This window comes from Callithrix jacchus, chromosome 4, assembly GCF_049354715.1.
Source record: "Callithrix jacchus isolate 240 chromosome 4, calJac240_pri, whole genome shotgun sequence".
NCBI classification, from domain to species: Eukaryota; Metazoa; Chordata; class Mammalia; order Primates; family Cebidae; genus Callithrix; species Callithrix jacchus.
In genome coordinates this window covers 9,029,878-9,055,604 of record NC_133505.1, presented here as the reverse complement: position 1 = coordinate 9,055,604, position 25,727 = coordinate 9,029,878, and the positions used below count along the sequence as shown (strand labels likewise).

The window sequence follows — 25,727 nt, the reverse complement described above, 5'->3', positions numbered from 1 at the left end:
GCAGCCTGGCTAACAACTCTCTCTCAAAAAAATAGTCTTAGAATTTTAATGGAACGAAGGTATTTTACTTCTGGAAAGAAGAACTTTGCAATTTACAAGTTTAAAAAATTGTGAAGAAAAGATTTAGCAAAAGCAAGCAGGGCACGACAATAGATCTGTGTGTGTGTGTGTGTGTGTGTGTGTGTGTGTGTGTGTGTGTGTGTGTGAAAGACAGAGTCTTGCTCTATTGCCCAGTCTGGAGTGCAGCGGTGGTACAATCATGGCTCACTGCTGCCTCAACCTCCTGGGCTCAAGTGGTCCTCCCACCTCAGCCTCCCCAAGTAGCTGGTGCTACAGGTGTGTGTGCCACCAGCAGTGGCTAATTTTTTAATTTTTTGTAGATATGGGTTTTCACCATGTTGCCCAGGCTGGTCTCAAACTCCTGGGCTCAAGTGATCCACTTCCTCAGCCTCCTGAAGTTTGGGGATTGCAGGCATGAACCACTGCACCCAGCCTCCAATACTAAATGCTAAGTAGTATTTTTCCTTCCCTGGGAAATATGTCAAGCATGAGTTATAGAGACTCACCAGGAGTGGTGTATTATTGGAGTATCTCAGCTCACTTCTGAATTTTCTGAGTTCTAACTAACCCACCATTTATTCATTTTAGTTACAATCAAGAGCTCAAAACTCAACTAGCCATTTCACAGTTAAGAAAAAGATTGAATAGTACACTGTTGGTTGATACTCGCAAATGATTTTAGTGATCTCAGTACAGAAATGAAAACTAGAGGAGAATTCAAGTTTGGTGTGTCTAGAGTTGAATGCCAGTTTTGTCCCTCACTCCGCTATGAAGTTGAGCAAGTTGCTTCACTTCTGCAAGAAGTGGGCGTGATATATAATGCCTCCCTTTTTGGGATAATGTATGTATTACATGAAATTGCTAATATTGAGATGACACAATTATCCGGCACATAATAAGCTCATAATAAATACTTGTCTTCCCTCATTTTCCAACATATTTTCTAGTTTTCCTGTACGTTTAAATTGTGTTATAAAACTTGTCCAAAATAAGGGTTTTATTCTGAATTTGTTTAAACCAAATATTTAATAGGGACCTTTCATATGTCAGCACAAGGTACACAAGAGTAAATGACACAGATTCTCAAGGAGCTCATAGACCGTGCCTGAAATTGATTTATGTCTCTGTTTAATGTATTAGCCTTCATAAATGAACTTGTGTTCAAGTGGGTTTGTATTGACTTACCCATACCACTTCCTTTTGTCCTCCATGTGACCCAGGTCACAAGGGCTTCAGTGTGGACAGGGACTCAGTCACAAGCAGTCTCACTATGGGAAGAGCAAGGCCAAGTCCATGAGATTAGTATATTAGCAGGGCGTACTAACGGGTCAAGCTAAGGTTTGAATTCAGATGCTATATTCTCACTTATGCCCAAAACATCAAAGCAGGCACTAAATTTTTTTTAAAATTGAGTTATTTGTAATCCCAGCACTTCGGGAGGCTGAAGTGGGCTGATCACGAGGTCAGAAGTTCGAGACCAGCCTGACCAACCTGGTGAAAACCCCATCTCTACTAAAAATACAAAAACTAGCTGGGCATGGTGGTGCACGCCTGTAATCCCAGCTACTCAGGAGGCTGAGGCAGGAGAATTGCTTGAATCTGGGAGGCGGAGGTTGCAGTGAGCTGAGATGGCACCACTGTACTCCAGCCTGGCGACAGAGCAAGACTCTGTCTCAAAAAAAATTTTTTTGAGATATTAAAAAATAGTATCATAGGACAAAAATAATCTAGTACTTGGATAAAAAGCAACTTTTCATGGAAGGGAAAATGAGACACAAATATGGAAGGGAGTTTAACCTATGCCATGTATAGGTTAAGGCCTTACCAAAGGCCTTCAGAACAGAGCCTCCTTGGAAACAGAGCCTTCCATGGTAGAAGCTGGTTGGGGAGTTATTGTTTAATAGATATAGGGTTTCACTCTGAGATGATGAAAAAGTTAAATGGATAGAAGTGATGGTTGCATGACAATGAGAATGCACTTAATGCCACTGAATTATACCCTTAAAAATGGTTAAAATGGGGCAGGCACAGTGGCTAATGCCTGTAATCCCAGCACTTTGGGAGGACGAGGTGGGCGGATCATGAAGTTGGGAGTTCGAGACCAGCCTGGCCAACGTAGTAAAACTCTGTTTCTACTAAAAAGTACAAAAAATTAGGCTTGGTGGCACGTACCTGTAATCTCAGCTACTTGGGAGGCCAAGGCAGGAGAATTGCTTAAATCCAGGAGGCAAGGTTACAGTGGGTCGAGATTGCACCACTGCACTCCAGCCTGGGTAACAGAGTGAGACACTGTGTCAGAAAACAAAACAAAACAAAACAAGATGGTTAAATGGCAACTTTGTGTCAGGCAGGTTTATAATAAGAAAATTAAAAGCACAACGTAATAGTGGAGCCTGGGTGATTGAGTCTAGGGGTTCTCTAGGAAACCGCCGCGCTTCCTTATTGCTGTGGCTAAAATGCTAAAGCACTCCGCTTTTTCTTGACTTGTGAATGTGTATTTATGTTCCCTGTGACCTGTTCCACTTAGAAAAGTTTCGTATATAAAGTATTATTATGTAGAGATGATAATAATGTGTTTTCTGACTCAAAGCCATTCTCTAATAATCATCGAGCACTTATTTCTCAAAGTACTTTCACATCTATTTTCCCAGGAGCTGCAGAGCCCCTCAGGAGGCATCACCATTGTTTCACGGAGTTGAGGAAATTTGAATGCAGAGAGGTCAGTGCCTCACCACAAGTCTTAGAACAAGCAGGACTGGAACCTATGACTTCTGGGTCGTGAGTTAACATTGTTTTGTTTTGAGATGGAGTCTCACTGCATTGCCCAGGCTGGAGCACAGTGGTGCAATCTCAGCTTGCTGCAATCTCTGCCTCCTAGATTCAAGCAATTCTTCTGCCTTAGCCTTTTTTTTTATGAGACAGAGTCTTGCTCTGTTACCACACTGGAGTGCAGTGGCATGATCTCAGCTCACTGCAACCTCCACCTCCCGTCTTCAAGTGATTCTCCTGCCTCGGCCTCCCAAGTGTCTGTGACTATGGGCGTGCACCACCATATCTGGCTAATTTTTGTATTTTTAGTAAAGATGGGGTTTCACTATGTTGGCCAGGCTGGTCTCGATCTCTCGACCTCATGATCCACCCGCCTCGGCCTCCCAAAGTGCTGGGATTATAGGCGTGAGCCACTGTGCCTGGCCTATAATCATCATATAGTGTAAAGAATGTAGGCCAGTGCAGTGGCTCACACCTGTAATCCCAGCACTTTGTGAGGCTAAGGTGGGCAGATCACTTGAGGTCAGGAGTTTGAGACTAGCCTGGTCAGTAAGTTTACCTTTTCACTTTAAATAGATGCTAGAGAAGAGCAAATCTGGCCTCAGCCTCTCAACAGCTGGGATTACAGGCAGTCACCACCATACCTGGCTAACTTTTATATGTTTAGTAAAGACAGGATTTCACCATGTTAACCAGGCTAGTCTTGAACTCCTGATCTCAAATGATCTGCCCGCCTCGGCCTCGCAAAGTGCTGGGATTACAGGCGTGAGCCACCACACCAGCCTATATTCTTTATACTATTTGATGTCAGAACTTTGGTGACTAAGCTTGACACTAAAACTTTTGTGTAAAGAGGAAAAAACCATCAATCATCAAGTAAGAAGTAATAATAAGGTATGACCACCACCAAGGTAATTGAAATTTTGACTTTCTGTTCAAATGTTTTGTAGCCATAGCGTGAACATAAAAAGAATTTAACACAGATGTTAAAGTGAAATAATTCTAAACCAGGCCATGCTTGTCATTATAGCTAGCGATCTCAAAAGGTCAGTTGAAAAACTAGGAACCGTTGGGGTGATCAGTTGTAAAACACCTTTACCTAAGCTTATCAGTTTCTCTATTTGTAAAAAGAGACTGAGAATTATTGATGCCCTGATTCGTGTGCTACATTTTACATAAATGCAAAAGATAAAACTGAATTTTTTGAGATAACTCTTCTATAGGCACTAAGAGTAGAACAACTGAATTAATGAAAGCAGAGGTGAGATTAGCACACACTGTGTTTACCTTTTCACTTTGAATAGACGCTGGAGAAGAGCAAATCTGGCTTTATGCTTCCGAGGAGTAAAGCAAAGAGGGAACCTGATTAATTGCAAGATTTATCTGTCTGATTAAAACCAAACTCTCGGTGAAACACTTTCTGATGCTAAAACCTGTGAAATATTGCTCCTTTGGATTCTCATAAAGACGACATGGTATGATAGAGTGAAACATGTCCTTGGCAACATCGCTACAATAGACACAAAAAGAGCTTTCACGTCTTCGGTTCTTTGACATGCTTTGGGAAAGGCCAATGGTGTAACCCCAAGGCGCGTTCTAGAAGGGGTCACTGAGGATCTGTGTTCGGAAGTCCTAATTTCATGTGTGGTGAAAATAATGGGAATATAATACAATCTGAGCTCAAACTCAATTTCAAAACATAGCTAAAATGCTTACGTTTTTATAGTAAACTTTATCAAATTCTGTGTTTGCAGACTATATATATGATGGTGTGTGGAGACACAGCAGGCGTTGGGAGAAGAGCAGATACCTTACCATGAAAGCATAAGATGAGGGGTGAAATGTCCTTCTGACCAAGTTTCCCTGAGGCAGATAGAGTTTAGGGAAAAAGATTATAATGGGCTGGATGGCAATAGAATGTGTTGGATAAGTAAGCAGGTGAAAGATGAAGGTAATTAGATAATGGATTAATATCAAAGTAGAGGGATATTTCTAATGTCCTTCCTCCGGGCTCTCACCATGACTTATTAATCCCTTTATGAAATCAATAGCTTGGCTGAAGGTGTAGAATTTGTGATTGGCAGATTCGTCATATTAGATCTAAGTGCCAAAAAAAATAAAACAAACAAAAACCTTCTCAGCAGATTAGAGTGATGAGATAATGCCATCAAGAGCAACATCCACAAGGAGGAGAAAAGGTCACGTGTTTGTCACCGGTGGACGGGAAACTCTGTCTTGGTGTTTTTCCCCAGTCTTTCCATGTCATTCTTCAAGTTAAACAAACATTGCACTGCGTGCCTGTTGTGTGCCAGACACGGCGCTAGGTACTAAAAATACAACAATAAGTAAGGACCCACCCTGGTATGGAAGACATGTATAGAAAATGCCAGACTTTGCGTGTTAGTTCACTCTTGCATTGCTATCAGTAAACACCTGAGACTGCATATTATGAAGAAAAAAGGTTTAATTGGCTCTCGCTTCCTCAGGCTGTGCAGGAAGCATGCTGCTGGCATCTGCCTGGCTTCTGGGGAGGTCTCAGGAAACTTTCAATCATGGTGGAGGGTGAAGAGGAAGCAGGCACATCTTGCACGACTAGAGGAGGAGGCAAACGGGGGCAGGAGTGGTAGGGGTGGTGGAGGGTGCTACATACCTTTAAACCACCAGACCTCACGATAACTTACTCACAGTCACTATCATGAGAACGGCCTGAAGAGGATGGTGCCCACCCATTCATGAGAACTCCATCCCCATGATCGAATCCCCTCCTGCCAGGCCCTACCTCCAACCCTGGGGATTACAACCCCACCTGACATTTGGTGGGGAGGCTGATCCAAACCATATCAGTGTGTAAGTGTTGTAATAAAGACTAATTTGGTACAAGAGTGGCATGGAGTGTGAGCCGTGCTCAGTTCCTTGCAAGTTAAGATCAGGGAAGTCTCCGATGAGAAGGAGAGCCCACGTTGAAGAATGAAGCTTCACTCGGCCTGGGTGGAGGGGTAACAGACGAAACAACACAGGAGAGGTGTTTTCAGGGAGCTACAAGTGGCTTTGCATGGATGGAGATGTTGATGTGTGAGGAGGGGAGACGGTAGGCAACGATGTACTGGGGGTCGATGAGGCCACTAGAGAGGAAACTGAGCGTGGACTCTGGCAGTGGATTTTTTTTCTCACGGATAGGAAGAATGTGACAAAATGGCATTTTTATAAAGGTCACTCTGGAATATGATTCAGATGGTTTGGACATGGCCGTAGGGTAATGACAGAGAAGGAAACCAATTTGGAGCCTGCATGAATCTGCTTGCACTGTGACAGCAAAATATTGCAGGTACAGACTAGGGGTCTGAAACAACTCTAGTGGAGGTTCGAAGTCCCAGATTAAGGTCTGGGAGGGTCAGGTGGTGATGAGGGCTCTCTTCCTGGCGTGCAGGAAGAGAATAAATTAGTCTTTATTACAACAGTTACACACTGATATGGTTTGGATCAGCCTCCCCACCAAATGTCAGGTGGGGTTATAATCCCCAGGGTTGGAGGTGGGGCCTGGCAGGAGGGGATTCGATCATGGGGATGGAGTTCTCATGAATGGGTGGGCACCATCCTCTTCAGGCCGTTCTCATGATAGTGACTGTGAGTAAGTTATCGTGAGGTCTGGTGGTTTAAAGGTATGTAGCACCCCTCCACCACCCCTACCACTCCTGCCCCCGTTTGCCTCCTCCTCTGGTCGTGCAAGATGTGCCTGCTTCCTCTTCACCCTCCACCATGATTGAAAGTTTCCTGAGACCTCCCCAGAAGCCAGGCAGATGCCAGCAGCATGCTTCCTGCACAGCCTGAGGAAGCGAGAGCCAATTAAACCTTTTTTCTTCATAATATGCAGTCTCAGGTGTTTACTGATAGCAATGCAAGAGCGAACTAACACGCAAAGTCTGGCATTTGTCTTCCATACCAGGGTGGGTCCTTACTTATTGTTGTATTTCTAGTACCTAGCAGGCTTCCTCCTCTTGGGGTCCTCCCATGGCCTTTCCTCCGTGCATGCTCACGGAGAAAGACAGAAGAAATGAGAGAGAGAGATTTCTGGTGTCCCTTCTTATAAGGGCACTAATCCTAGGGGATCAGGGCCTCACCCTGATGACCTCATTCAACCTTAATTACTTCCTTAGAGTTCCTGTCTCCAAATATAGTCACGCTGGGGGTTAGAGTTTTGTGATGGTTAATAGTAAATGTCAACTTGACTGGATTGAAAGATGCAAAATATTGTTCCTGGGTGTGCTTGTGAGGGTGTTATGAGAGGAGATTAACATATGTGTCAGTGGATGAGGCGAGGGAGACCCACTCTCAGTGTGGGTGAGTACCATCCGATTGGCAGTCAGCACAACTGAAAAGGCAGACAAAAAAAAAGGTGGAATAAGCTGGCTTGCTGGGTCTTCCAGCACTCATCTTTCTCCTGTGCTGGATGCTTCCTCTCCTAGAATGTCAGACTCCAGGTTCTTTGGCCTCTGGGCTTTTGGACCTACACCAGTGGTTTGCCAGGAACTCTCAGGCCTTCAACCCCAGACTGAAGGCTGTGCCGTCAGCTTCCCTACTTTTGAGCTTTGGGACTTGAATGGAGCCACTACGGGCTTTCTTGCTCTTCAGTTTGTAGATGGCCTAATGTGGGACTTCACTCTGTGATCCTGTTAGTTGGTTCCCCTTAATAACACCCTTTAGATATGACTGTGATGAGTGCAAGAACACCAGGGTTCTTCGTCCTGAGTCGGTTTAGATAAAACACATGCAGAGATTTTAAGGAGCGGAGAGTTTAATAGGCAAGAAGAAAGGGAGAAGATGGAAGCTGCTCCCCATACAGAGATGGGGTGTGGGGGGGGGCTCCAAAGCCGAGAGAGGAGACCCCACGTGTCAGGAATACCAGCTAGGTATGTGAGAGGCTGGAGGAGGCCGTGTTTGATTTGCATGGAGTGCAGGGGATTGGTTTGACCAGGCATGTCATTCACGTAGCCTTCCTGGGCCAGGGTGACAGAGTAAGACTCTGTCTCAAAAAAAAAAAATAAAAGAGAAAAGAAACAATGCCGACAAGATCGGTTTAAGGTATGTTAAGTGTGAGGTGTCTGTGAGACATGTGCTGGAAACATGCAGGGAGTATTTGGATTTATAGATGTTTATTTCAAGAAAGGATAACCTGGGCTGGAGGTCGAGAGACGGGAGTCACCCACACTCAGGGCCACAGTGGATGCAATCAGCTTGGATAGACAGGTGAAGAATGAGAAGAGAAAAGGACCAAGGATTGTTTTGGAGAGGGACTGTACATGGAGACCCCAAAACTCTTGCTAATTGTCTTATTCATTTTAAAGCTAGGAAAGGCCAGGCATGGTGGCTCATGCCTGTAATCTGAGCACTTTGGGAGGTCGAGGCAGGCAGATCACTTGAACTCAGGAGTTCAAGACCAAGGTGGCAAAACCCTGTCTCTACTAAAAATACAAAAATTAGCTGGATGTGCTGGCTCATTCTTGTAATCCCAGCTACTCGGGAGGCTGAAGCACAAGAATCAAGTAAATCTGGGAGGCAGAGGTTGCAGTGAGCCGAGATCTCACCACTGTACTCCAGCCTAGGTGACAGAGCACGACTACATGCCAAAATAAATGAATAAATAAATAAGCAAATAAATAAGTAAAGCAAGCTAGGAGAAAGAATATAGAAACACCTGTGGTTTAGTAATTTACAGTTTTCCATATCAGGGTCTCACCCACATTCTTAACAATTTTGTCTGAGCACATATCTGTTTTTATTGCTGACTCAAAGTGATATTTTTTGCTAATAAATGAGAGAGGCCTCTGGAAGTTGCTGTAACAAGTAAAGGATTATACTCAGCTGCAAATTTAACCTCTGCGATTCCAGCTGCAGAATGAAGTCATTTATTACGAGGAAAAAATTGCTGGCTCTGAAGGAGGAGACAAATGGTTGTCTCTTTGCCCTCCTTTAAATAGGAGGATGACCCTCGCATAGTTCCCCAAAGATGAAGGTTTGACCAGCGTGAGCCAGGCTGGGGAGATCTGTTATCAGGGTCCCTGCGTGTGTTCTGGACCCAGGCATCTGTTTCCAGCTCTTTTTTTGAAGGCTCAGCTTGCCAGCAAATAAAAAGCAAATGTAACAAATAAAGAGAGACAAAACTACTACAAAACTGGAGGAGACCTCATATGATATTAACATAAACCAGAGGGAGAAGTAAATATCAAAACTGAATACATAGAGCAGGCGTAACCCATGTAAATGTGCAAGATTGCCTGTTCCACGTAGGCTGAGAAAGGGTGATGACTGTGATGATGGGTACGCAGGGCAATCTATTAGAAAGCATGGGATGGAAAGCAGGTGGCCGGGGAAAAGACCACCTTGTTTATCCCTTATGCTCCTCAGTTGTGTCTGTTGGTGATAGGCTTCCCAGACTGAGTCAAAGCTATAATTAAAACGCCTCCCAGAGAAACTTTTGTGCCGAGGATAACCTTGAGCTTTTCCTGTTTTTAGTCCAGAGGAGAAAGTCTAATAATACCTCTCTCCACAAAACAAAATATTCACCAGTTCTATTCCTGTTTAAGACTGTTATCACCTGAAATAAGAATTTTCATAGGAAAAATAAAAAGTCATGGCAACGTTACACGAGTTTTGGAGCACAAATATAATGCAAAATTGAAAGAAAACAAGTAAGTCTGTTTCCATTCCATTGTACTGCCTTTGGGGTAAAGATTTTATCCAAGTCAGATAGAAGGGATAAATATTATACAACAGAAAACCAGGAGTGGAACCCCCAAATAATGCCATTTAGCTTCATTAGAATAGGGTTAGGATCCTTTTTTCTCCCAGGGAGTGAGAGGAATTGCTGCTGCATGATCATGCTAGCCTGAAGACTGGTTTATTTTATTTTATTTACTTATTTGAGATGGATTTTTGCTCTAGTTACCCAGGCTGGAGTGCAATGGTGCGATCTTGGCTCACCACAACCTCCGCCTCCTGGGTTCAGGCAATTCTCCTGCCTCAGCCTCCTGAGTAGCTGGGATTACAGGCACGCGCCACCATGCCCAGCTCATTTTTGTATTTTTAGTAGAGACGGGGTTTCACCATGTTGACCAGGATGGTCTCAATCTCTTGACTTCGTGATCCACCCGCGTCGGCCTCCCAAAGTGCTGGGATTACAGGCGTGAGCCACCGCGCCCGGCTGAAGACTGGTTTATATCTACATAGGGTGATCATCAAGAACGTGTTTGTAATCAGAAGCTGTGATGTACTTTTTACTGAAAGAGCTACCACCCATGTCTCTAATTGATGTCAAGCTTTCAAAGAGAGCTCTATAATGAACAGAAAATGGATTCCACAGGAAGTGTATATTGTAACAGGCACAAACCTTAGGACAGTTATCTGATAGGTTATGGGAATGCAAAAGCAGGACTGCAAAGGTGTGGAGAGGGAAGTAAGGAAACATCTGTAGGGAGAAATTTTTCTTTTACTTTCTTTCTTTCTTTTTTTTTTTTTTTGAGACAATGTTTCCCTCTTGTTGCCCAGGCTGGAGTGCAATGGCATGATCTCAGCTCACTGCAACCTCCACCTCCTGGGTTCAGGCGATTCTCCTGCCTCAGCCTCCCAAGTAGCTGGGACTACAGGCATGCCCAGCTAATTTTGTATTTTTAGTAGAGATTGGTTTTTTCCACGTTGGTCAGGCTGGTCTTGAACTCCTGACCTCAGGTGATCTGCCCTCAGCTTCCCAAAGTGCTGGGATTACAGGGGTGAGCCACCAGCCCTGCCAGGGAGAAATATTTCAATCTGTATTTAAAAGATATGCAGGCCAAGTGAGATGGCTCACCCCTGTAATTCCAGCACTTTGGGAGGCTGATGCGGGCAGATCATCTAAGGTTGGAAGTTTGAGACCAGCCTGACCAACATGGAGAAACCCCATCTCTACTAAAAATACAAAATTAGCCAGGCGTGGTGGCGCGTGCCTGTAATCCCGGCTACTTGGGAGGCTGAGGGAAGAGAATAGCCTGAACCCAGGAGGCAGAGGTTGCGGTGAGCCGAGATTGTACCATTGCACTCCAGCCTGGGTAATAAGAGCGAAACTCCATTTCAAAAAAAAAAAAAAAGATACGCTTCTGTAGAGTCTTTGAGGATAATGACATGGAAATGATCCTTGATTCAGATGGAGGGAAAGAAAGGAAGGAGAGGCATCCAGAAATGTAAGCAGTGGGTGATGGATGGTCTTGGAGAGACAAGGGTAGAGTGTGTCAGCTGGGACTTCTCTTGCACTAATATGGAGAAGTGCTGGATGTGACTCATGTGAGAATTCAGTGATAAGACAGAGTTTTACCAGTGTATTCTTAAATGTAAGGCAAGACGCTTGCCCCAAAATTATCATTCTAAAAAGGAATTTACATTATATGGAGTGCAATGGCGTGATCTCAGCCTACTGCAACCTCCACCTCCCAGGTTCAAGCAATTCTCTTGACACAGCCTCCAGAGTAGCTGGGACTACAGACATACACCACCACACACAACTAATTTTTGTATTTTTTGTAGAGATAGGGTTTTGCTATGTTTGCCAAGCTGGTCTCGAACTCCTGACTTCAGGAAATCCACCCACCTCAGCTTCCCAAAGTGCTGTGATTACGGGAGTGAGCCACCTCGCCTGGCTCAATTACTTTATTCCCAGTGATAAATTTAACTTGGGAGAGCCACATTAGATTTAATCTTTGGGCATCTTGCTACTTTCGGATGCTTATAGAAATCACCTAACTGAACAAGAAATAAAGGAAGCTAAAGTATTTTATATAGACTTAAAAAAAATTGTCCTAGGGATATAATCCCATAATCAAGTTTTGCTGGCTTTGCAAACAAACCTTTTAAAGTAAAGCAAGTGTTACCTTGTAGCTATCTCAATTATACATCTGTAAAAAGAATGAATAATATTGCTAATGAGTTATATGGGTTGGGATAACATTTCCAGGGTCAGTATCACATGCTTAAAAAGAGCTGTGTTGTAAGCAATTTAAATTGAAATAAAGATGACAGGCTCTGATAATGAGATAAAGGAATCATAATGGCTATATAGATGGCAATGATGTGTGTGAAGAGAAAATAAAATTGTTTCATAAATTGTGAGGGGCCAAAACAGAGAAAAATGTTTCCAAATTATTATTTTATTTATTTATTTATTTTAGACAGTGTCCCACTCTGTCGCCCAAACTGGAATGCAGTGGAACTATCTCAGCTCACTGCAACCTCTGCCTCCTGGGTTCAAGCAATTCTCCCTGCCTCAGCCTCCTGAGTAGCTGGGACTACAGGGGCCCACCACCATGCCCGGCTAATTTTTTTTAGTAAAGTCAGGGTTTCGCCATATTGGCCAGGCTGGTCTCCAACTCTTGATCTCAGGTGATCTGCCCACCTCGCCCTCCCAAAGTGCTGGGATTAGAGGCATGAGCCACTGTGTCTGGCCTCCAAATTATTATTTGTAAATGTGTTAATGCAACTAAAGCATGTAACCATAATGATAGAAGTATACATAAATGATATACAAACATATGTGTTCAAGTTGGCCAAAAAACTTTTTAAACGATCTTCTTTTGGGGAAAATGGTTGTTATGGACAGGAGGCAGAGAAATACTGCATAGAAGAAGATGTTCCCAGGTAAGGGCCACACCTTCAAGCCTACACCCATGGCCCAAAGTCAGAGCATGCATTCCTGTTTTCCACCTGAATGTTGCCTTTCCTAAAACCATCCTGGCCTGCCCTGTACCGATAAAAACCCCAGGCCCCACCATTGATGTGGTAGAGTGGTAGAAAAGATAAGGTGAAAAGAAACAGCCAGATGTCAAAGAAAAGCAGCTTGCCTTCAGAGGGACAGCTTGATGGTGGGACTTAGGAGAAGAGTTCTGCCAGGGATGGCTGAACTCCAGGGGAAGACCACCTTCGCACTCCATCCTCTTTCCAGCTCCCCATCCCACTGAAAGCCACTTCTACCCATTTCTACCACTCAATAAAATCCTCCACATTCACCACTCGTCAGTTCATTCATGTGGCCTGATTCTTCCTAGACACCAGACAAGAACTCTGGTACCAAGAGGGCAGGTGCAAAAGGCTGTCACCCTGACCCTCCGCTGAGCTGTTAAACACTTAAGCCATCCATGGACAGCAAAGCTAAAAGAGCACACTGTAATACATGTTGTGTGGGCTCTGGGGGTTGTGGGTACCCACCCCCCAGACACTGCCACAGGGCTGCACTGAGTTCTACTCCAGCCAGCACCCAGAAGCACTCGTCCCGGCTTTTGCACCCACTCACCTGCATGCTCCCCATCCCATGAGGGATTGAGAGCTGCAGGCTGAGTAAAGGAGCCAGTCCCTTCGAGAGTGCTGCAAAGGGGACAAGGGAACTATCTCCTTTCATGGGGAATTACCTTATTCAGTCACATACAGTATTTAGAACAGAGAGAGGTCTTCAAACCCACTGTAGGCTGGATGAAATACTTTTCTGTCTAATACGTGAACTGAACACATTTGAGCCCTTGCCTTTCTGAACCTGTTAAAGGTGGTATGTTTTTGCATAGAGAATGTAGGGCTACACCCAATTTACCCTGATATTATTAAGCATTACATGACTATTTCAATATATCACATATACCCTATAAATAGATACACTTACTATGTACTCACAAAAATTTTAAAATAAAGAATGGGCTAGGAGCAGTGGCTTACGCCTGTAACCCAGCACTTTGGGAGGCTGAGGTGGGCAGATCACCTGAGATCAGATTTCGAGACCAGCCTGACCAACATGAAGAAACCTCATCTCTGCTAAAAATACAAAATCGGCCAGGCTTAATAGCACATGCCTGTAGTCCCAGCTACTCAGGAGGCTGAAGCAGGAGAATTGCTTGAACCCAGGAGGCGGAGGTTGCAGTAAGCCAAGATCGTGCCATTGCATTCTGGCCTGGGCAGGAAGAACGAAACTCCGTCTCAAAAAAAAAAGGAGGAGGAGGAGGAGGAGGAGGAAGAGGAGGAGGAGGAGGGGGAGGAAGAGGAGGAGGAGAAGGAGAAGAAAAATGTGGCCAGGTGTAGTGGCTCACACCTGTAATCCCAGCACTTTGGAAGGCCAAGGTGGGTGGATCACTTGAGCCCAGGAGTTCAAGACCAGTCTGAGCAACATAGTGAAACCCTGTCTCTGAAAAAAATATTTTAAAATTGGCTGGGCATGGTGGCACTGGCCTGTAGTCCCAGTTACTCAGGAGGCTGAGGTGGGAGGGTTGCTTGAGCACAGGAGGTCAAGTCTGCAGTGAGTCAAGATCATGCCACTGCACTCTAGCCTAGGTAACAGAACAAGGCCCTGTCTCAAAAAAACAAAAGAAAGAAAGTGATGATGCTGATTAGGAAATCTAATTTCTGTGACTTATATAGATCAGAGGTCTCTTGAGAATTTGGGTAGCTTCTGTTTTCAATGCACTTCATCCTTAAGGAAGATGATTTATTGATGTTCCAGACCTTTATCACTGAGAAGAAAAGCTAAGAATCAAAAGGAAATTTACCATCTACTATCTTACTACTTTAACTTTCTTCCTAAGTGATAGGACTCAATGAATGTCAGCTGTTTTTACTTGCCAGGCTTATGTGGTAAGCACTTTACAGTTTGGATGACATTTTATCTTTGCAGTCTTATTCTGCAGGTAGTAATACGTTGTTTTACAAATGGTAACAGAGATTCAAAAAGCTGAAGTAGGCCAGGTGCGGTGGCTCATGCCTGTAATCCTAACACTTTGGGAGCCTGGCCAGGCGGTTCACTTGAGGACAGGAGTTGGAGACCAGCCTGGCCAACGTGGTGAAATCCTCTCTCTACTACAAATACAGAAAAAAGTAGCTGGGCTTGGTGGCACATACCTGTCTTATCAGCTACTTGGGAGGCTGAGGCACGAGAATCACTTGGACCTGGGAGGCAGAGGTTGCAGTGAGCTGAGATCGCACCACTGTACTCCAGCCTGGGTGACAGAGCAAGACTCTGTCCCCAGCCCCTCCCCTCCAAAAAAAAAGTGAAGTAATCTGATCATGGGCACAGAGCAAGCCAGGTTCTGCATACCAAGCAGGTCATTGAAAAGTTTACATTATTAATAAAAAATTCTATCACCTCCTGAGAAAACAGAGCTCTGCAAAGGGACGACCAAGGAGGGAAACTTAGTCTAACCTGGGGGTTTTAGAAGGGCTTCCCTTAGGAGATAAGGGCTTTAAAGGATCTGAAAGGTGGCTGAGCACAGTGGCTCACACCTGTAATCCCAGCACTTTGGGAGGCTGAGGCAGGTGGATCACCTGAGATCAGGAGTTTGAGATCAGCCTGACCAATACGGTGAAACCCCATCTCTACTAAAAATACAAAATTAGCCAGGCATGGTGGTGCGTGCCTGTAGTCCCAGCTACTTGGGAGGCTGAGGCTGGAGAATCGCTTGAACCCAGGAGGCGGAGGTTGCAGTGAGCCGAGATTATGCCATTGCACTCCAGCCTGGACAACAAGAGTGAAACTCTGTTTCAAAAAAAAAAAAAAAAAAAAAGAATCTGAAAGGTGAATAAGAATTAGAAATAGGAGAAAGGTTGGATAAATATCATCAGAGAGAATAATGTGAGTAAAAGCACGTAGGCCTGCAACAGCATTGCTACAAGCAGTTCAGCATTATCAGAGTGTAGCGTGCGTCAGAGACTGATGGAAACTCAAGATTGTGGGAAGGGGAAAGAGAGAGCCGTAAGGTGAGGGCCTTGGAATGCTATGAAGCTTAGATTTTACTGAAAGAAATGAAAATAATTAGAATAATATAGCAAAAACAACAAGTGTACAAGGAAAACCAACAATCAATAGGGCTTAGAAAAACAACGACAGGATTTCAATCTTCCAGACACCTTTTGGGAAAGAAAAGAGACAGACTGTTCATTATTGTTAAAAACATTTTTGCAGTAAAATGATCATTGCTTGGAACCAAGAAAATGAAAAACCTTTCAGAACAGGCAGCTCTCCTCAGTAAGGTTTCTGACTGCAGGAAAATTGTTAGGCAAGCCACGGAGTGTTTGAAATTGAATGGTAACTGTTACTATGTAGCACCTAGATTAAGCACTTCAGTTAAGTATTTATCCTCATAACAACCCTATGAAGTAGGTAATTACTTCTTAGTTTTAGTAAGTAAAAACCAGACTTGTCTAAAGACATACAGTTTAAAACAAAGCAGGATAAAGATTTACTGAGTTCTGTGTTCTTCAAAAACGCCCTGAAAATTGGTAAACTAACCATTAAGATTGAGGAGAGTTGATTATCTCTGTGGATAGATTAAAAAAAAAAACGAAACATATCCGAGTATGAAGAATCCTACTCCTTTCTTGTGCAATGGCATGGTCTGGGCTCACTGCAACCACTTCCCAGGTTCAAGGCATTCTCCTACCTCAGCCTCCTGAGTAGTTGGTACTACAGGTGTGCACCACCACACCCACTAATTTTTGTATTTTTAGTAGAGACAGGGTTTCAATATTTTTTGTATTTTTAGTAGAGGCAGGGTTTCATTATGTTGGTCAGGCTAATCTTGAACTCCTGACCTTGTGATCTGCCCACCTCAGCCTCCCAAAGTGCTGGGATTACAGGCATGAGCCACTATGCCCGACCTCACTCCTTTCTTATTAACTGGTTGGTAGTCTTTTTTTTTTTTTCTTTTGAGATGGAGTCTTGCTCTGTCACCCAGGGTGGAATGCAGTGGCCCAATCTCGGCTCACTGCAACCTCTGCCTCCTGGGTTCAAGTGATTCTCCTGCCTCAGCCTCCTGAGTGGCTGGGATTACAGGCATCTGCCACTACGCCTGGCTAATTTTTGTGTTTTTAGTAGAGATTAAGTTTCACCTTGTTGGTCAGGCTGGTCTCAAACTCTTGACTTTAGGTGATCCAGTTGGCAGTCCTTTTTAATCAGATAAACTACTATTTCATAAGGAAAACAATTTACCCTGCACAGTACCATTAAACTTGAAGTCCTGCTAGAGAATACTGTGGGACGTTCATGTGGGCTTCTGAGTAAACTTTCCAAGATCTAAAACCCGTAAGGAAACCATACGTGTGACTTGGCAAAGGTAAATGACTGAGAGTGTTCAAACAAGAAAGAATCAACCAGGTTGGGCTGTGATTACACACAACCCTAAAATTTCAGTGGTTTGTGATAAGAAATTTTCTTTTCTTTTCTTTTCTTTTTGAGATGGATCCTCATTCTGTCGACTGGGCAACCTCTAGCTCCCTGCAACCTCTAGCTCCCGAGTTCAAGCAATTCCCTTGCCGCAGCCTCCCAAGTAGCTGGGATTACAGGTGCCCTCCACCACAACTGGCTAATATTTTTTGTATTTTTATTAGAGATGAGGTTTCACCATGTTCGCCAGGCTGGTCTCAAACTCCTGACCTTGTGCTTCTCCCACCTCGGCCTCCCAAAGTGCTGGGATTTCAGGCTACTGCGCCTGTCCGAAAATTTCGTGTTTTTTGTTCGCACTAAACGACCACTGAGGGCTGGCCAGTAGGTACTCAGTTTGGTACCCAGGCTAAATCAGCATCCCTATCCAGCGCTGTGGCAGATGGAAAAGGAGCATGTCAAAATCATACACCAAAATCTTAAAGCTCCCACTTGGAGAGACACACATAGTTGCTGCTCACATTTCATTGGCCAGAACCAGTCATGTGGCCACATCTGACTCAGGCAAGGCAGGGAATTGCATTCTACCGTGTAGCCGGGCGGGGTGGCTCAAGCCTGTAATCCCAGCACTTTGGGAGGCTGAGGCCGGTAGATGGAGACCATCCTGGTCAACATGGTGAAACCCCGTCTCTACTAAAAATACAAAAATTAGCTGGACGTGGTGGCGCGTGCCTGTAATCCCAGCTACTCAGAAGGCTGAGGCAGAAGAATTGCTTGAATCCAGGAGGCAGAGGTTGCAGTGAGCCGAGATCGCTCCATTGCACTTCAGCATGGGCAACAGACCGAGACTTTCTGTCTCAAAAAAAAAGAAAAAAGTTGCAGTGAGTAGTTGGCCAATTAATGCGCTAAGAAATTTGCAGAAAGACACTGAGATCTCTCATTGGTCGTACAGTATGGGAAATGTTTATCATCCCCCTTCACTCTCATTGGGACTCAATCAAAAGCTATGTTATTTCGAATTAAGTTTTCAAAAGTGTGATTCTAACGTTTTCTGGTTGCATTGCTGATTGCCAGCATTAGACTTATATAATGTTTATATAATGACTCTATGTGCAAAACTTTCACATATGATGATTTTCTTATTGCTACTTAATATCTTCCTTCAATAAGATACCTAATTTTAAACTGTTACATAGAAAATGAACTAGATAACTCAAAACATTTCTCATGACTGAAATAATTTTTTTATAGATAAAATCGAATCTTGTAACTTCATTCTACAAATAGAACAGAGTCCTCCCTTTAGAAAGAACATATCTAAGAGGTTTCTTAGGTTGTGTTTCCCCAGAAATTGACCCAAATGGTAAGATTTGAGGGCAACTATTGTAATCTATTTGAGATGTGATCCTAGAAAGCATTGGTGGGGAAGAGAGTAAGGAAATAAATAGGGGAAATGGGAGGGAAGGAAGGAAGGATGGCAGGCAGGTAACAGTGTTCCCTAAAGGGAAGGTTACTGCTGTGTGAACTGAAACTCAAAGTCGGGAAGTTTGGGAGACAGGAGTACAACTGACTGTAGTCCTAAGCTCACGGGGGAAGCTGGAGTATTTTCATACCAACACCTTTTTTTTTTTTTTTTTTTTTTTTTTAGATGGAGTGTCTCTCTGTTGCCTAGGCTCACTGCAACTTCTGCCTCCCAGGTTCAAGCGATTCTCCTGCCTCAGCCTCCTGTGTAGCTGGGATTACAGGCGCCTGCCACCACACCCAGCTAATTTTTTGTATTTTTAGTAAAGGCAGGGTTTCATCATGTTGGCCAGGTTGGTCTCAAACTCCTGACCTCAAATGATCCACCCTCCTCGGCCTCCCAAAGTGTTGGGATTACAGGTGTGAGCCACCGCAGCGGGCCTCAGCACCTATCTCTGATTGGTTGAAGGCTGCTCTGAGGGGAACTAACTGCCTGTCTCCTCCGGCCTGCCCCTCCGCAAAGGCAAAGTGGGGTATGGCAGCCAGAGGAAGCAGAGAGGACAGAGTAAGATGCCACTGGCCTGCCAGTAGGAAGCCCATGACATAAGGGTGGAGCCCCAACCTTGTTAGTACAGAAGAGAGACGTGGCTTTCTAAGCCTATCTGCTCTGCGGTATCCATCGTTGAGCCTGGATGATGTTGATAACTGTTTAAAATGATGTTAAAGTGTGGTGGCATCTGAGAAAAGACGGCATGCTTTTACAAGGCGGTAGTGAACAGCTCCTACATCCTCCCAGGAGTGGCGGCCAGCCGTTATTACAGAGATGGGGGGCGGGGGGACTCTGACAGTCTGAAGACCAAGATTCGAGGAAGAAATCACTTTGTTCGCAAGCAGGTTGGGAAAGGGAGATACTTCAAACAGCTCTGAGAGCAATATTTCATAAAGAAAGGCAGCAGGAAGAAACCTTCTTGAGGCCGTGTTGACTTTTGCACCTAGCAAACGACCCTTACTCTTCATTCCTTGAAAAAAGAAAACAAACAGTAACATGTTAATAGATCTGATGGAGTATTGGGTGTTATTTCGAAGTCAAAAACTGTCTTGGTTGATTCACCGGATAACCTGGAGCATTTTCCAGAGGCGGCAGAATGGATTCGTCTCGAAGTACTGATTTTCCATTATTTTCCACGCAGATGCCTGAGGATAACAGAAGGAAAGGTTTTGTCTGGGGGAGGGTAGACTTCTAAAAAGAGAATTCTGGAAGTCAACATAATTAAACAAAGAGGAAAATGTGCCAGACAGGAGTGGGTGGGGGCTGTTTTCTCTTTGTGGTTGGCTGTGGTGCGTTCAGGAGTCCTTGCCTAAGATGAGGTTCCTGAGCTTCCAGTTGGCGACTGGCTGCCCAAGAGACCCCGGGCTCCGCGAGGAGACGGCGCAGGTGTCGGGTCTCCGGGCAGGTGAGGGGCCGCGGCTCCAGGAGGCCCGCCCGGGCGGGTCCACAGTCCTGCCTCGCCGCGGCTCGCTGCAATCCGAGGGCGGAGCGGGACTCGCAGGAACCCGGCCCGACGGGCGCGGCTCACACCCGTGCTCTTCCTGCGCGCTCGGCCTCACTTAGCGGCTGCTTTATCTCTCGTCCATCTCTGTCCTCCGACCCCTGCCCAGAACTGCACGCGTCCAGACTGGAGAAACTCTTTCTCCGAAGGAGCTGGGGAAGCGCGTGCTCCGCTCGCCCTGGCACCGCGGGTCGCCCGGCTCGGGGGCTGGGACGGGTGGCGCCAGAGGTGGTGCTCCCTGTCTAGGAGGGGACGGGGAAGAGGGCATCTCTGGTCCCGGGATGCGACCGTCCCGGTTTCTCCTTCGGGCCCCCTCGCGGCGCGCACGAACTCTAGGGGAAGTTGGTTGTAAAGTTTCCGAGAGCAGCATGGGCTCGTGCGAGGGAAGCGCGGGGCGGGGAGGCGAGGACCGAAGCGCTCCTCGCGGCGTCTTTGTTCTGCTCCGGAGGAGAGACCTTGGCCCGGAGTCGCCAGGCGGGTACGGGGACCTACCGCGGCGACATTCTGGACCCACCGGGACCCTCCCCTCCATGCCCCTCTGCCCGTAGGCCAGCCCGGGACGCGGCACCCAAGTGCCCCAGCTTCCTCCCACCCCATCCCTCCACCCCCAAACTTCGCCAACCCGCCAAGATCCCAAGCTGGGATGCGGAGAAAGGAAAGAGGGTGCAGGCAAAGGTGCGCGACGGGCTGGATACCAACTGGAGGGTGCGGGTTCGTGTTGGAATTTTCTTTTGCCCTAGAAATTGCTTCCCAATGCGGGCCCCCACCCTCTCCCATTTCCCCCAGCTCGCTGCTTTCCTTTTCTTCAATTCTAGTGGATCTAGAAGGAAAACGAGTGCCGCCCTGAGTCACGCAGCGAGCCAATGCTGTAGCCCGAAGTTGGGATCAGGGTCGAGGGGTGGGGGACCATGAGGTTGGGGTCCCCATTCTGGAGGTGGAGGATGATGGCTGGAAAGGACCTGGGGAAGGGGTCGGGAGCTGTTCCTCATCCGAGACACCTGATTTGTCCCGGACAAGGAGGGGGGGAGGGGAAGGACAGAGGGGATGCCTGTCTGGGACGTGTCGCGGCAGGGGGTAGGGGATGGGGAGGCGGCCTGAGACCCCGAGCCAGATCTCTGGGGGTGAGCAGGAGTATGTGGTGTAGGGAGGAGGACGAGTGCGCCGCGCTTGGCTCTAGGGTCAGAGGGAGCGCGATGATCTAGAGAGCCTTGCCACCGCAGTTTGGGATGAGGGGGAGTTCGGGGCCTGAGAAGGTGGGCGCGATGCTGGAGCTGGGCATCCTTCCTCGGAGCCCCTGGACCGAGTTGCGCTGCGCCTGCAGCAACAGGTAGCCCCGAGGGGTGGATGGAGGCTCTGGCCGAATCCGGAGCTGGCCTTTGTCCTGCCACTTGGAGGGCTCTCCCGAGGGACAGCGTGGGTGGGGGTAGGTGGGGAAGGGCGGGAGAGGAGAGCTTCCTAACACTTGGAGCCCCTGTGAGTGGTTCTGTGTGTTGGGGTGGAGGAGGGTGCGTCCGAGAGGAGGAAGGATGATGAGGCGGCTAGCCTGCGCCCCACCTCTGATTGTGTAAGCGCCTTTCTCGGGGTTGACCCCTACCCTTTGGATTTTGAATTTGGGGATGAGGAAAGACGGACGGAAACTCGATGCCCAAGTGAATGGTGGTTCACACTGATTGGCAGGGAAAGTGCAAACAAAGAGGTGCATCTCCGGGAAACGATGATTTTGGAGATCCCCTGCCCACCACCGGACTTGTGCGCGGTGCGGAGGGGGCCAGGGCTGGCATCTCCGGAGAAAGTTTCCAGCCAGGCAGTGGGAGGAGACGCTCCGGGTAGAGTTGCGAGGAACTGGGGACCCAGCAGCCCCAGCTCGCCTCGGAGGTTCCCGAGCCGGGCGGGAGATGCGGGGAAAGGGAGGGGGCTGGGAGGGAGGGGAGGGAGAGAGGAAGAAGGGGTGAGAGGGAGAAACCTGCCGCCGCTCGCCGCCTCTTTGTCTGCTCCGGGACTTGGAACAAAAGGGGGAATTCTGATGAACTCTCTTTCCTCCCCTCTCCCCCGGACGCCGGGGTATCTCTCACAACTTTGCCGCCGCGACTTTCTCTGCTGTCAGGCCAGGAAAAAGTGTCCGAGCGCCTCGCAGACTGCAGCGGGGGAAAGGTCTCTTAAAAGTGCGACCAAGTGGGGAAGAAGGTGAGTGAGGGCTGTTGTCTTGTTTACCTCTCTCCCTTCGACTCGCCCGGCTCCCCGCCCTTCGGAGGGCAGAGGACTCGCTCAGTGGCAAAGTTTGGCTGGCTGGTAAATTGTACCCCCTTTCCCCGTTCCCTTCTCTTTTGTTCTTTAAAGAACTCGCGTAGATTGTTTCATTTGTTTACTTTTAATAGGCAAAAGCCAAGCAGGGGTTTATATCTTGTGCTTCTTTATAGGAGGGGTCGGGGGGATGGGGAGGAGGGTATCCGCAGGGTGGGGTGCGGGGGTATTGCCTCGCTTTCTTTCAGCTGCGCTCCTGTAGGGATGAATAGGCAGAAATTGATGGGGGCAAGTTCAGCCTCGCTCCCACCCCAGCCCTGACTTTGGTCATGCAAAAGGAAGCAGTATGGATGTGGGGGTCGTTTGTATAACTTAGCTGTCTGCAGAGCGCTCTGTAGATATCACGCATCATATAAAAACGCAGCAACAATGGAAAGAAGAAAGGTTTGGGTTGGAGGGGGTTGGACCCTTGTGTTGGCGGTCAAGGAGGAGTTTACAACAAACAGATAAGGGTTTGGAAAGTTTTCTTTGGGGCTGAGGTGGGGTGGAGGAAGCCACAAGTTCCAGACTGTCAGAGATGCAGGGATGGAGGGGATGGGGCCTGGACCACTACTTAGAGCCATCCAGTCCGCTCTTTGCAGTTTCACTACCCACCCGGAATAACTCAGGCTATCCTTGGGCTCCGTCCTCACCTCTCACTTTCCATCACCCCCATCCCCAACCCCATTTCAGTGTGTTTCAATAAAAAGCGGAACGTGAGCCCCAGAAGCTCCCCTGACCCAGCCTTCCGCCCCGCCTTTTGTGTTTTAACCTTTTGTTTCTAACGGCCACGCCCGCCCCAAAGAGGGGTGGCTGTTACTGCTTCTGCGGGGTGAAGAGGCAGCGCGATCCACTCCTTGTTCATAGGCTAAAGGAGACGCCCTAACTTTGTTTCCTAAGTAGCTTAACTTCGGAATGTTTCTAGGTCGGATCATGCTCAAATGAGGGGAACACTCCACACCTAGTAAACATTGCCACTTTAGGTACAATCTCTCCCAGCGCTTTTCCACTTTATAAGGAGTTGTTTATCCCATACTGTCATTTGGTTTGTAGACAAAGCATTTTGGAGGCTGGGCGCAGTGGCTCATGCCTCTAATCCCAGCACTTTGGGAGGCTGAGAGGGTTGGATCGCTTGAGGTCCTGAGTTCGGGACCAGCCCGGGCCAACATGGTGAAACCCCGTCCGTCTCTACTAAAATACAAAAATTAGCCGGGTGTGGTGGTGCATGCCTGTAATCCCAGCTCTTCGGAGGCTGAGACAGGAGAATCTCTTGAACCCAGGAGACGGAGGTTGCAGTGAGCCGAGATGGCACCATTGCACTCCATCCTGGGTGACAGAGCCAGACTCCGTCTCAAAAAAAAGAAAAAGAAAAAGAAAAGGAATTTTGGAGACTGAGGTTGGGAGCTTGTTGAAAGTGGGTATGCTCTATCTGAGGTGATATCTAGATGCTGGGAATATGTAGAATAGACTTTTTGAATTCTACTTGCAGAATAACCTAAAGGTTATTATCTTCAGGTATGTTTTGTGAGATCATTTTTAATGCCAAGATAGTTTATCACCTTCTCCACTTGGTTCTCTGGTATATTCCGAAGTGCTAGCAGCTTTCTTCACGCCCTTGGGCTTACTCACTTTTGAACAAGACAAATGAAACATCAAACCGCATGCACTGCTAATAACTTGAGGAAATGCCCAAACATTGTCTTTTAACTTTTTCAAGTTTTGATTCTGTATAGTAGTAGTTACTATTGAAGACTCGTGCCTAGAAATGATTCAAGTGCTAGAACAACGTAGTTTTGAGTTTTCGTATCAGAGACTGAAATATATTAATGCAACAGTTACTTTCTTTTAGGCAGTGAGTAGGTAGAATGACTTGGAAGCTAACTTTAATTAATTTCAATTGTATAGGTGTCATTACTATTGTTAGCATCTAGAAAACATCATGCCTTTGCTGGAGTACTTCCTGGCACTGACCTCCATTCTGAGTTGTTCTCACTTCATCTTTCTATCAGCCAACAACATGGAAGTACCAAGACAAGGTCAAATCATTCCTGAATGGAGTCATCACACCTCTTTACGTGGAGTTACTTAAAAGTTAACGTTGGCATTTTTGATGATACCTTTTCTATATGGATTACAATTTGATTGCTGGGAATTCTCCACCTTGAAGAAGGTATGTTGCTTTTTACGTACTCTACGAGGAGTTCATTTTCGGTCGGGGGGCTTACACCCAGAGATTCGACTAGTTATTTTGAACGGCTGCATGATCCGAGTGATTTATGACTTTGGATTTCCTTGTTTGAAACTGTTTTCTGTAGATCCTTTTTTATTTGGGTACTTCTGTTGGAATTTTATTAATTTTACCGTGTGGTCTTCAACATTAGCACACATAATTGAATGTGGATTATGGTCACGAAGGAAATTTTGTAATCATGACACATCTAATAGGCCGATGTCCTGCTTTATTTAGGACTGATTGGCTTCTTAAATATCGCAGTAGATATTTCTAAGTTCTGTGTTTGCAGAACTTAAGTGGTTTGCATTACTATTATTTTTCTTCATTTTCACACTTCATTTTAGTAAACAAAATCTAAAAATGGCCCAAAATAAATGTCTAATGACTGGGAGTCGATATAAGATACAGTAAGTTCTCAGAATGAAAACCTTGACTTTAAAAACAGCCCGAACATTCGTTAATCTTTATGGCACACGTGAACTTTATACAGTGCTCGTAAGAGTCTTAGATTCTTTAAGTCTTACAATTAATTTTTGTTCGTCTCTATGAGAAAGTAGTTAAAAATCACATAACTACTGTTGGTAATATAAAAAGCTAATTTTGATGTGGTATTTACAATCCTTGTTTAGTAACTGTTTGCCATGGAAACTGAGAGCTTTCTGTGGTCTGGTCAAATAAATTAATCGGGAATTGGAAATATTTTTATCCTGTTATAAGTAACAAAGTAACATTACAGTTTGCTTCTTTCTAGTTGTGTAAACATAAATAAGCTACTTAAGCTTCCTGGGCTTCAGTTTATTGCCGATAAAAAGAAGGTTAAGTAACTTAAAAGATTTGAAAAGTCTTTTAACTTTGAGATTCTATGACTTGTAGCTTGCCTCTATAAATGAGGTGCATCCTCTCTTGCAAAGATTGTTTTACATCATTGAACAATGGAGTTACCAGCATGATAAACTTAACATGCTTTAAATTTTTTGTAAAGTATGCTCTTGACTAACTGTGCTGTGTGGAAATTTCAAATTTCCTTAAACGTTCTCAATAAAAGTTTGCTGGAATTTTTTTTGGAGGTGGAAAGTACAGTATTATTTCCTGACAAGGGTTTTACCTACAAATGTGCGAAATATATTTGAATTTGTTATAATGGCCATGCAGAGTTGGGATCAGAGATTTAGAAACACTTTGGAGTGAAACAGACCTGAGTTCGAATCACAGCCTAGGCAGT

The 25,727-nt window shown here is 45.8% G+C and overlaps 1 long non-coding RNA gene across 12 annotated transcripts in view; it reads left to right on the top strand.

The window, feature by feature from the left end:
- Positions 1-21,978: 21,978 nt before the first annotated feature.
- The window catches only part of LOC103792230 (uncharacterized), a 585,886-nt gene continuing 582,137 nt past the window's right edge, over positions 21,979-25,727 (top strand). For all 12 annotated transcript variants that reach the window (XR_013533659.1, XR_013533642.1, XR_013533640.1 and 9 more), the window contains exons 1-2: positions 21,979-22,176; positions 24,282-24,442. This is a non-coding gene — a long non-coding RNA (uncharacterized LOC103792230). The remainder of the gene's footprint in view (positions 22,177-24,281; positions 24,443-25,727) is intronic.